Source organism: Vipera berus (genome assembly GCF_964194415.1).
Source record: "Vipera berus genome assembly, chromosome: Z".
In the NCBI taxonomy this organism is placed as follows: Eukaryota; Metazoa; Chordata; class Lepidosauria; order Squamata; family Viperidae; genus Vipera; species Vipera berus.
In genome coordinates this window covers 44,607,336-44,620,423 of record NC_138205.1, presented here as the reverse complement: position 1 = coordinate 44,620,423, position 13,088 = coordinate 44,607,336, and the positions used below count along the sequence as shown (strand labels likewise).

At 38.7% G+C, this 13,088-nt stretch overlaps 1 protein-coding gene across 1 annotated transcript in view; it reads right to left on the bottom strand.

The window, feature by feature from the left end:
• Window positions 1-12,595, bottom strand: part of THRA (thyroid hormone receptor alpha) — a 158,394-nt gene extending 145,799 nt beyond the window's left edge. The window contains exon 1 of the mRNA XM_081344131.1: window positions 12,470-12,595. The gene's annotated coding sequence lies outside the window, so the exon portion shown is untranslated. The remainder of the gene's footprint in view (window positions 1-12,469) is intronic.
• Between the last annotated feature and the right edge of the window lie 493 nt (window positions 12,596-13,088).

Below are 13,088 nucleotides of genomic sequence, written 5' to 3'. Positions count from 1 at the left end.
GCTGTGATAACTGGCACTCAATCTACTGATATATGGTTTATTTATTAGTATTAGACTTGATTTTTATGAAATGAAAATAAGCTTACCACTTCCCTCTCCTTGCTTCAACTCTAGTTTTCACAACCAATTTACATAAACTGATATTTGACTTCCAGTCTATCCATGACCATGTGTCCTACCTTTGACCCACATGAGCTTCAACTATTTGTCAGACTCAGACCCTGCTGTCACAAAACTAAGCCCCAAGCCTGATATATAGATAATACAACCATAAGTAAACAAGGCTACCACAAAATAGAATCAGGGTTCTAAGAGCCCTTGTAGTTAACTGATTATTACACACCAAAGAGCCTTCAGACAGACCATATTTAACTCTACTTCTGAATACTGCGCTCAACTTCCAACACGTTTAAATAATTACAAAGTGCAAATATGAAAACTGGCTAAACATCCCTGCATTTCCCACTGGGATCATATTTGCTTTTTAAGTTATTATTTTCTCAAGATGGTCAGAAATTTCACTTTTAAACACAGAAATGTACAGCACCTAACTAACCTTGGTTAATCTGGAAAAATTAACTGGGGCTAAAATTACTTAGTATCTGAACACGAGACTATGGGTGAATCCCAGGATTTCAAGTAGACTTGAAGTAAAAAAAAATGTCCCAGAAGATAGCAGCAAACCCACTTTCATACTAATACTAAGAAAGTTACATGAACATATCCCTAAGCCACCAAGAATCAAAGTCACACTTGACTTGAAGGCTCATGCATGCATGTATACATGCCACACGTGATCACTGTCAGAATAGTATGCATGCAACCCAAAGAAAATAAGTTCCTGTCCTGATAACCTTAAAAGTCCAAAAGTCATGCATTTAAACTAGCATCAATGCATTTTACCTCATGACACAATCATAGCTAAGCAACTTTTTGTCTTCACTATCAAGTTCTCCTTGTAGGTTGAACCAAGCTTCCCTTTCCCATTTAGGAATTAAGAACAGAGAAACAGGCAGGGAGAACTTAATATTTTTTATTGGTGGTTGTCAGGCTGCATTTTGCTTAAAATGACTCACAATTGCTTTCCCCCTCCTTGTAAATACATGTCAGAAACATCTGATTTACAGATATGGAAGATAATCAACACCCATGTTCCATAGCTCAAAATGTTAATATTCCAAACTACTTTTTTCTTTGTATCTTCATTAGATATGTGGGTATGTAGCACATAGTTTGACATTGTGCTTATTAAATATTTATGCTGGCATTCTTCTTACTTCTAATCAGCTCCAACTTTTAGTTCTGATTTTTAAATGTCCACATCCCACAATTACAGGTAGTCCTTGATTTACAACAGTTCTTTTAGTCACAGTGAAGTTACAACATCATTGAAAAAAGGAATTTATGACCGTTTTTCACACTTACAACTGTTGCAGCATTCTTGTGGCTACATGATCAAAATTCAGAAGTTTGGCAACTGGCTCATATTTATGATGCTGCTGCTAACATCAGATGTTCTTGCTTTGACAACAGATGGAAATGCAGCCATTTTCTCTATTGCTTTTAGAATTAGTTGCTGCTGGGAGGGGGAATAGGGATGAGAGTCCAGGTAGTCATAACAATAATAATTTGTGAGAACCCAAGCCCAGAGCTGATTGTGTTTTGGTGGGCTGGAGAGCTGAGGAGAAAGCCCGTACTTCAAGCTAATTGGGGGATGTGATTTATGACTATTTATCGGAGGAGGGAATTTTGCTCTTTGTTACTTTGCATCCAGGGGAGGGGAATTTAGTTTCTGGTTTCAATTATGTAGTGCCGATACTTTGTTCCTGAATAAAAGATTCTTTAAGGTAAACAATGCCTCAGAGTTCTTTTGAAGAGTTTCATCTATCAGAACCATTACAGTGCCCCAAAAGTCACGTGATCCCCTTTTGCCACATTCTGATAAACAAAGCTAATGGGGTAATCGGATTCACTTAACAACAGTGTTAGTAATTTAACAACTGAATGATTCACTTAACAACTGTGGGAAGAAAAGGAGCAAAACTCACTTAGCAAATGTCTCATTCAGCAACAGAAATTTTGGGCTCAATTGTGGTTGTAAGTTGAGAACTGCCTATATAAGAATCAGGCTAGAATCTTGGGCACCAGGAATGTATTTTATGATGTATGGAAGCCAGGCATCATGAAATGAATTCAAAGATTTCCAAGCTGACCTGGGAACTAGTTTTTATGACAAACCTGCCACCTTTACAGCCTTTTGCACCTACCCACAGTCACATGGTGACAATTTTCAATGCACTTTACTGGTTTCTGATGCTTACTTTTGGTTTCTGACAAAAAATGCTCAATTAATAAAATGGATTCACTTAACAACTGTGGCCATTAATGACTGCACCAAAAAAATCAGGTCCAGTCATGTAATATTTCAACTTAAGAAAGCAATGATTTATGACTGTAATTTTGAACTCAGTTACAGTCATAAGTCAAGGATTACTTGTACATAATTTATTTATTAAATTTGTTTACTGCCCAGCTCGCCATGAGGCAACTCTGGACAGCTTTTAACATTAAAAATATTAATTTGTTGCAGCACAACAAATTAATGGCTAATAAAAACAACTACCCAAGAGCTGGTTAATATCTATAAAAACCCACATGATGCTTTTTGAGAGCATGTAAGAAGAACAAGTGTTAACTATAAGAAATGACATCTATATAGAATAGGAGGTAAGTAAACAGCTCCTCCAAGCAGGCCATACAGTTTTCTGAGATGGTACACTGTGTGGCATTGAGTATATACAGTATATCCCCTCCAAATTGGTACAAAATATGCAAATTTCTAGCCCTCCCCCTTCTAATACATCACCAGTTCATCACCATACTTGGCTGCTTAAAAAAACACACACAAAAAAGTTTTGCCTTTATGCCACCACACCATACTTCTGTCCCTTTGGGTTGCTTTTCATCTTGCATATCCAAGTATAGTAGGAAAGGATAACACTGCTCTTCTGTCCTTAGATATGCCTGCACTATTACATCTTTGCTAGAACCATTTCAGACTATTTTTTAAAAGGTATAAATTTACATATTTTCACCTGAATATATTTCTAGGTATACACAGACACAATGGCACTCGTATTTGAAATTTATTTTTCTCCTACTATAAACATTGATTTTTTTAAAAAATAGGAAATGTCTTCCTTTTCACTTGATACCTTTTTATTGCTGTTTTACTTCTGCTCATTTATGGATCTAGCAGACAGACATCTCATTTGTCTTCCATCAAGGCACTCAGAATACTGACGGAGAGAGTCCTAGGTTGTTTAATCAAATCTTTATTATGAACATAGACCACCATATAGGAAATGGGACACAAATAATTAATAATTTTTAAACAGCTGAAAGGTATAAAAACAAAAGTTACACAAGGTTAGAAAGCATTAAAGTGTGTTTTTTAAAAAATGTATTATATAAACAAATCTTTAAAAAATAAAAACATTAAATTAAAGCAGAGGAACATAAAAGTTATTTTTTGATTAACTAAATCTATTACAGTACAAAACACTCAACTAACTAATGAAATGCTCATTAAGGCTAATTTGATTGTAAATGTTGCTCTGCAGAACTTGGCGATATTATATGTTGTATTAAGATTAGTGTCTGTAAGCAGCAAGAAGATGTAAAATTGTCCTGTGTGCCTTTGGTATTTAGATAGTAATGGTGGGATGAGGCTATTATAAATGTCTCTATAATGAAGGTTGTTGTGTTGTTTCTGTATGTATCTCAGCTGTTTTTCTACATCTCAGTAGTACGCTTTGTACCCCAAAATATGGAAATGCAGCTACAATCTGCAGCTTAGTGGAACACCAAACACCAGTAAAACTAAGAATCACTACTAAACTAGGGACCATTAAAATGTATATGGACTGACACAGTACAACTGTGGTAAAATAGGGAGACATCTGTGGGTTCTCTTAGATTTTCTTGGACGTGGAGAACATCAGTCTGAAAAATTAGTTCCATTTAATTCAAGGCACAGATGTTCTCATCATTTGACAGTAGCAGAAAACAAAGAGTTTCTATTCCTAAACAATATATTATATTATTATAATGAATAAAACTTTAGAGTGTCAGGGATGAAGTTTTGTGTAAAAGAACGAATTCCATGCAGTTCTGAATAAAAAAATTGATCCCCAGTCCCAAAACTCTTCAATACTGGACTTGATTGGTTTGTTTTTCATCCCACCTTTATTATTTTTATAAATAACTCAAGGTAACAAACATGTCTAATGCTCCTTCCTCCTATGTTCCTCACAACAACCCTGTAAGGTGGGTTGGGCTAAGAGAGACACAACTCACATCAAATAATCCAGCCAGCTTTCAAGCTAAAATGGGACTAGAACTCATGAGCCTGGTCTTTAACGACTGGGCCAAACTAGCTCTCTATACCGGTACTTATTTTATAACACATTCAGTGTTATAAATTATGTTGACTTTTAGTGTTTTGTCAAAAAAACAAAAATATCTAGGATAAAGGCTACAATCTCAGTTTATCTTTATTTTAAAGGAAAAGATGTAATAAAAGGCATCTCTTTAGTGTTGGGCAAACTTTGTCATGTTCAAATATCACCATACAAAATATTCCAAGATACCAGCCAGTCATCCATGTCTTTTGCTATCTTGGTTTCCAATTTTCTTTTCTAAAAATTAGTGTCATGGGCCTACTGAATATGTTCAAAACAAACTGGGGTTCATTTTCCTATGTATCCCTATACACCATGGGGTTTCCACACATGTAATGATGCTTTCATCTTATGTAGTGATGAATATCCTACAAATAAACAGTGTGCTTTCCCACTTATTAATGATTAACATCAATCTGCGTAATTCAGAATTAAGGTTCTGGCTTTCTTTCTAAAGCAGCATGCAGACCTTCCAGTGTAATTCTGGGCATGAATACTACTTCTTTCAATAATTAAACACTATCATTGTATCCCGACAAATTTCTAGCAGTATTCTAGGACCAATACTATACCATGTTGTGAATTTGTATATTGTTTATAATGAGAAAGCTTGGCAGGTAAGGTACCCCACTGAGGACTGAATGTTAAACCTGTGTGCTATTTACCCTCCTACCTGCCGTCTAACTAGAATTCTAGATATAGTAGGGAATATTGCTTCATCAACAGGGTAAATGTACAATTCAGTTTCTAGCCCAGTTATTTTCTATGTATAATATGAAGACTCCATATATAGTCTCAAGCAGGTAAATGTCTCAGGAAATCCTGATCACTGATCCACAAAGATACAAACTTGATATGCCACAAAAAGTGAGCATAGATGTTACTAAAAAGATACCTGAAAAGGAAAACCAAATCCAGGTAGATACAGCAGATGAACTGAACTGCAGAAAAAAGGTAATTTTCTCGGTTTCAAGTAGCCTGTCTGGGAGGGAGGTCCTTCTAGGTGCTAAATGGTGATCAGTTCTTGACAATGAAGGTAGCTTATTTATCAAGGTTTGATTCCTTCTTCCTTCCAGATTCCTTGGTAAATTTAGGAATGGCTACTATCACAATGTGCATATTAATGCCATATAAGGCAAATTTCCATACTGTGAGGAAGAATCTGAATTAAATTCTAATGCAGAAATGGACATACTATTCCCACCAAATTTGGTAAGCCTTCAAAGATGCTGGAATCCAAACCATCATCCTCAGCCAGCATAGCCACTGTGTTATGCTAATTAAGGGAGCTGCAGCCAAACAGCTCTAGGGCTGGGGAAAGTTGGAAAAATGCTCTAGAGCAGTGGTGGTGAACCTATGGCACGTGTGCCAGAGGCTGCACTCAGAGCTCTCTCTGTGGGCACGCGTGCCATCGCCCCAGCACTGCCTCCCCCCGCGGTCCCCTCCTCAACTGCAGCCCCCCCGGAGAGTCGCTCCCGAGTGCGGCCCGCGCAGAGCAGCACAGCCAAGGGCATGGCAGCCGGGCAGTGGGGACAAGACTCCTCCTCACCCCCACCTAGCACCTCCTTTTTTCTTCCTCTGTGATAGGAACCAACCATTTAAATCAAACTTCAGTGACAGAGGCTCTCCATGTGTGTTTCAGCTGACATATCTCCATCCATATAACACACTCACATACACTAAACCACTCACAGCCACAGTTCATGCCAGCAATAGTGAACTCTGCCCCACTTCCAAAAGACTGAGAAAGCTCTCAGAAAGACATAAGATTTGAAAGGAAGGCAGCAACCCAGGGCAGGACCAAGCCTCAGCTGAGGTTGCTTATACTATGTTTGTACAGTACTGTATATGACCTCAATACAGGTTAGGCCTCAGCAAACGGGAGGGGGGGGAGGAGAGCCAGACCGCTTGATTTGCATGTGATCAACGAGTCCTCTCCAGACCAACTCCTTGATGGTTCCTTCCAACAGAATTTGGTCTTTCTTGAGCACTGCAGAAATCAGATGTTTTGTATCCCAAAAACAATGACCAGGAGCTTGCCTGCACAAAGTCAGCATTCTGCCTAGTCAAAACAGGCAGAAATCAAAAGAGGGAAGTAGAGGAACCAAGGCAACAAACACAGTAAACTAATCCGAGCTATCTCTAAACCATACAATCTAAGGAAGCACAATCCAGAATTCATGATTATCATATTTGGCAAAATGGCTAGGAGTAAGTTTTTTGTGCAAAACAAATTTCACTCCTGCCATGAATTCATCAGATTATTTTAGGCAACATCATATTCCCTTTTCTCTCATCTGCAATACAATATTCACCTACCTAAAGGGATTGTTGTAAAGATTTACTCAGTAACAGAAGTGACATACTCTGAATAACAGAAACTGTCATCTCTAGGTTCAAAGTACTTTCATTAGGATCCATTCCATCAACATTTGTTTAAAAGAACTATGATTCCTAATCTTCATATAATATTTCAAGTTCTATACGCCTCTCAGCTTTGAATATGCCTCTAGTATAGGAGGGAGTTCTTATTTTTTATGTTAGGAATTAATGTCTCTCTTCATTTCTGGACATCAGATTTTCTATATTTTTTTAAAGAGAGAAAAAATCCGATATTCATTACAGAGACACTATATATAGTATCTATACATAGATTTATTAAACTCTGTGACACAGCAGCGTTATTTAAAAGCAGAGAAAAACCCAGGAGTAATATTCAAATACCAAAATATTTTACATACAAACAATATATTCTTTTTGTTATTGAATAACTTGCAAAATTCTTTGATCCTGAACTCCACCTAATACTGGTTACATATAATGCAAATCCAATTTTAATGAGTAGGTTAGAAAGATAGGAAAGTTCCTGGTTTATTTATTTATTTTTTAAAAATGCCTATGTATTGTATCTCAATCAACTGATGAGAGATTCAGCTGGTTAAACTAGAACTAAACCATATAAAGTACAGACAAATAATGCTGTCCTCTTCACAAATTATACTGAACTACACTTGTGCTCCATAAGTCTAAAATAAATCATGGTTTAAAATCATTTAATAATATCATAGGACAAATCATGCTTTATTGATTGCCATGGTCCCATGATCTCTATCAGTGTATCAGATTATGTCACAAATTACTTATAGTTAATGCAATAATGATTTATGCTAATATATCATTATTGCATCAGTTATAATTTAAATAATATATTAATTGAAAAAGCATACATTGTAAGAAATGGCTTTATTAGCAATCATATACTATACTTTTATTCAGCAATTATGAGGCACCTTTTATTTTTTTGGCTAGGTCTGCCTACTCCTAAATTTCCTCATGTATGGGGAAAAGTTGCTATATCTGGATCAACAACTTGAAAACCAACTGGCCTCAATTTCAGATACCACAGGATGGTGCTATTGCCAATGGCTGTCTACTCCCACAGCCTCTTCAGGAAGATTCTTCTATTATATTAGTAAAATTCAGGTTGGTACTTAATAAAAGGTTACTGTTTCTTCTGAAGTTTAAGGGAGAAGCCATTCGATTTTGATACACAAGAACAAAAATCAAATTATGTACTTCAAGTGGTCCTGGGCAAGTTTTTACCTTTCAGTCTTGTCCTTCATAAGGCTATCTTTTCTTAAGCAGCTATGGAAACTGACCACTAATGATATCAGGATCATGTGGTAAGCGTGCGCATGCACGCGTGCACACACATACATACTTACACACACATACACACACATACACACACACATATAGAGAGAGAGAAGCAAAGCAAGCAAAAAACCAATCACCATGACATACTCCTATGCACTCACTGCATCAATCTGAGGTAAATATGAACAATGTATAATATGTCCAACAACAGTAGAGTAATAATAATGTATACAAGCATATAAAAACATTTAACAAGAAAATTAATCCAACAGCCGGTGCAAGCAGAAACTGTTGTGGGACATCTCAAAGCAATGGGAATAATTATAATATAGTAAAAAAAATACAGATGTAAGTGTGAAAATAAAAGTTGGGTTTTTAACAGATTCTGCAGTTTTTATTCTGCTCTCTGGAATTATGGGTAGAGTACCTGAAGCTACAAGCACAGTAAATATGGAGCTGAGGTCCAAAAAAAAAGCATTTCTTCAGGGTCATCCTAGTCAAAGGTCAACCCAGGTGAGATGAAGAGGACACTATGCCACTGATATATAAAAACTATGATAGAGCACTTCTAAGAGTACAATGGCTCAGCCACTTCGGCCATCTAAATAACACAAGCATTAATTTTTACAGGTAGGTAAACCTGTTTGGTTGTTGTTGCAAAGCTACCAGGAAAAACCACTTATGTATCACCTTCTATAGCTTAATCCCCATGCAGGCACCTCTAGAAGCTTAAATGGGATCTATTAAATACTGCCCAAATTCAGTGACAGCAGGGCAAAGCACCCACCCATCTTTGAAATGTATGAGACCTTCCCCCCACACTCCCCATCTCAAAAACAAGTCTTTAACTGCTCTCCAAGACAAGCTTAACTTACATATGAACCATAATCAAAACAAAATGCTTCATCTCCATCAACACTGGGGGGGGGGGGGAAGCAACATCCCTCAGCCAAGTAACCACAACTGATTCTTCATATCTTGTTTAAAGTAAAGGCAACCAAATTGGGGAGCGTGGTATTTCTTCTTTCTGTATGAAATTTAAAAGCTATTTCTCTCTCTTTCATAACCAGCTGCTAAAACTACACATTCCCATTTTGTTGGCAAGTTCCAGTTGTTTCAGATGGTTGTCCTCAATCTGATGCCTGCCAAATTTCTCAGACTATAGTTCCTATAATATACTGACATCATAGCTTGATCATCAAAGCCAGCTTAAGGGGAGGAACATTTTAGAACAATGCAGTTTGGTCATTAACTAATTTTGTTCTCCAAAAGGTGATAACTACTTAAGTATGTCTGTCTGTCTGTCTGTCTGTGTCTCTCTCTCTCTCTCTCTCTCTCTCTCTGTGTGTGTGTGTGAGAGAGAGAGAGAGAGAGAGAGAATTTCACACACAAGTTTCAAATCTAGCAAGGGTGTTTTCACATACTACAGCGAGATTAATTGAACTGCTCTTGCACATTTTGAATGTATATATTAATGTTGCTAGTTAGTAGAATTTTCAGATGTTAATATGGTACACAAAGATTTACTTTCAGTCTAAGTAATGCAAAATCTGCATTCATATTACACAAGTATAGGGCAGGTGGACAATACTCTCAACAGGGTAATAAGAACACCTCATGTTGCCTTATCTCTTTGCCTTGTTGACAAAAGTTGTTCTTCTAATGTAAAAAAAAGAATTTCTGGGTTTAATTCCTTGCTTGACCTCTAAATAGGTCATACTCCTAGCCTGCACTAACCTCTTTACTTGCTTACTAACAGTGCAAGCTGTTTTAGGGTGGGCAAAGCTGAGGTCACTTCCAGATCATGACCTTTGCTCTTCCAAGGGTTGCCACTATACACTTAATGTTAGTAACTTCCTTCAAAGTCTCTTAGTCATAGTTTTTTTCAAAAACAAAACAAAACTTTGCTAGTAGTACGCTCCTTTTTCCCCTTAATGGTATTAAAAGGCAACCTTGGTATCTTTTTTTCATTCCCACACATTTCTGTATGCAGGTAAAAGGAGACGGTAAAGTGACAATTAATATTACATAAAGCAGCAATAAAAAAAACCTTGCAAAGGGAGATCTGGATGTAAAGCCAGCATGATAGCCATAGGCTGATGAAGAGAAGTGCAAATAAAGATATGAAAAAATATTCTTAGTTAGTAGAAAAACTGACTATAACTATCTATGCCCAATGAAAAACCCCATAAATGTGCCTCTAGCCTTGGCCCAGGTTGGAAGTTGACTTCTTTACCAGAAAGAAATTTCTCCAAAACCTGCCCTAAACTGCTATATTTCTACTGGAGATCTCTTTAAAAAAACACCAAAAATATATGTCATTGAATGTCTGAAATGGTTGAAAGATATCTGGCTGAAAGATATTTGCCTAATTATCTTTTGATTATCCACACAAGGGATAGTCTCTGGCAGTGCTTTTTTTGTAAAAGAAAAAGGTGCCGGAACTCACACATGTCATACAGCCTGCCTTGCCTACCTTACAAGGTTCCATCCAAAAAAGGTGCCGGAACTCCGTTCTGAGCGTTCTATGAGGAAAAAAAGCCCTGGTCTCTGGACTGGTCTTTAAAGGGAAAAGCAAGTACGGTAGCTCTTTTCTTTCCCTGCAACCCCCAATTCATCAACTTGCACCATAAGCAAACTGATGTATATCCATTCTCTCCCTCACAAAGAGGGGGAGGAAGGAAAGCTTTCACTGGAAAAAATGCAAACAACGCTGACAAAAACTGAAAAGAAGGACAGGGTGACACAACGCCCCTCCTAGCAAGATATATGGAAAAACTTGCATGCTAACTGGGACCATCATGGACATAAACTGGGATATAATTCAGATTTATATCGATCACTACTGTTCAGCTTTCTCTTTTAATTTAAAATAAAACCCAGAGCTACACAGAAACATTTACAGGCATCTCAAAGCTTCTAATTTTTAAAACATTGACATGCATTAAGTGCTCAAGATTAATCTGCCACTCCAACCACGTTCCCCTACAGACAGATGTCTCTGACAGCAGAATGAGCATCAGAGTCGCCCCTCAGAATCCCCCTTTCTTCAAGAACAGGATCCCTGCTGCATGGGTTCCTTTTCAACCCAAAGTACCCCCTTCTGCCCCCCTCAAGCCAAAAGGGGGACACTTCACTCACCCTGAGCCCTTCCCCTATTTTTTTAATGGAATAGCAAAGTTAAATCCAGCTCTACCAGGAAATGGGCCTTGCTGCCAACATTAAAAACGCAGTCCCCCCTACAGCCCCCCTAGACTTGTGACCCACCAGCTACATGCCAAACGTCCTTATTTTTAAAGAAAATATTTACCCACATTTCCCCCCTTTAAACACAAATAGAAAAATATCTTCCCCTTTCCTAATTCTTCTACCCCCCCCAATGCAAATGTCAAAACTAATTTTCTATTGTTGGCCTTTGCAACCAATCTTTGCATTAAAAATGACAAGAAATATGCAAAAGCGGAGAAACCTTCCTGAGATTAGAACCTGAGATGCAAACAGCAAGAAATCAAATTCATCCAAAAAAGAAAAAAAAATGGGGAATTAACCCTACCACCATTTCTTAGAGAGAAGAAGGTTAGCATCAGTAAGCAATTTTTTAATCTGTGGTGTTAAAAAGAAAATTGATTTTGAGATTATCACTTCTGAACAAACCATTTTTGCCCCCCCCCAAATTATCAGAAATCCCAAATCAGCATCAATCTCCAGGAGTGCAATAAACAAGTCTTTCTTTTGAAAGAGAAGTGTCTCCTTTTTTCTCTTCATTTTTGTCTCTCCTTAAAGCCTTCTTTCTCTCCATTGCTGAAAAGAGAAGGGGAGTGTGTGTGTATGTAGTATGTGTGTAGTGTGTGTGTGTGTGTGTGTGTGTGTGTGTGTGTGTATATATATATATATATATATATATATATATATATATATATATATATATATATATATATATATATATATATATATATATAGAGAGAGAGAGAGAGAGAGAGAGAGAGAGAGAGAGAGAGAGAGAGAGAGAGAGAAACATTAAATGATGAGATTAAAAGGGGGGGGGAGGAGGAGACGAGGTTTCACTCCACAAGATTCCTCAAGCGAAAAATCCCTATATGGGAAAGGGGGGGCGCATCTTTTTCCCACCACCCCGCCTAATCTCGTATAGATTTGCAACGTTGGCAGTGACAGGAACAGCTGCGAGGGGACGGGGAGCGCAGGGTGGAGACAGCTGGAAGAGGGTGGGGGGCCGAGGAGGGAAGACATATTGGGGTTCACAAGCGCAGACGAAGCTTCCCCTTCAGAAGCTTCCCTTTCCGAATTGCAGAGATCCGCAATTCACTCTTCTTCCACCCGCTGTAACCTACCTTTGGCGAGGCGACGGCGGCTACTCTTCGTCTTCTTCTTTCTCCCCCCGCCCCCCTTCTTTGCAAGCAGGAAGCTGGCGTCCTGCCCCCCTCCCCTTCCCCTCGCAAGCTGGAGTTTCCCCGCGCACTCCTTCGCTGCAGCCCCAAAGGGGGGGGGATCGGTAGAGAAGACGGCCAAGAGGGGTTTGTAAGATCCCGGCTCGGGCAGTAGCGGCGCTCGCCTGGTGCGTTTGTGTCACTAGAGCTGGGGAAATGGACTCGAGAGCCGAAGGGAAGGAGGCCGGCCTGGCTCCTCCTCCTTCCCCTCTCCCCATCCCTCCCCACCGCCACCGCGGCCGCCTTGGCTAACGCCTGCACCCTGCAGGCCGAGGACGCGCTGTGCCAGAACGGCCGCCGCGCGCACAGAGATTTTCCTCCTGCAAAGGAAAGGAGGGAGCAGGTTCGATCCCTAGCAAAACATCTCGCCTTCCCCAGTTCTACGCAGTCCCCATGCACTTTTTCTCTGCGTTACAGAGGCATACGTTAAAAAGTGGAGATTCGCATCATGTTCACGAGCGAACAGGTTGCCCGAACATTCTGCCCATGTACGTTTTCTCGGGAACGTATGTCACGATTTCTT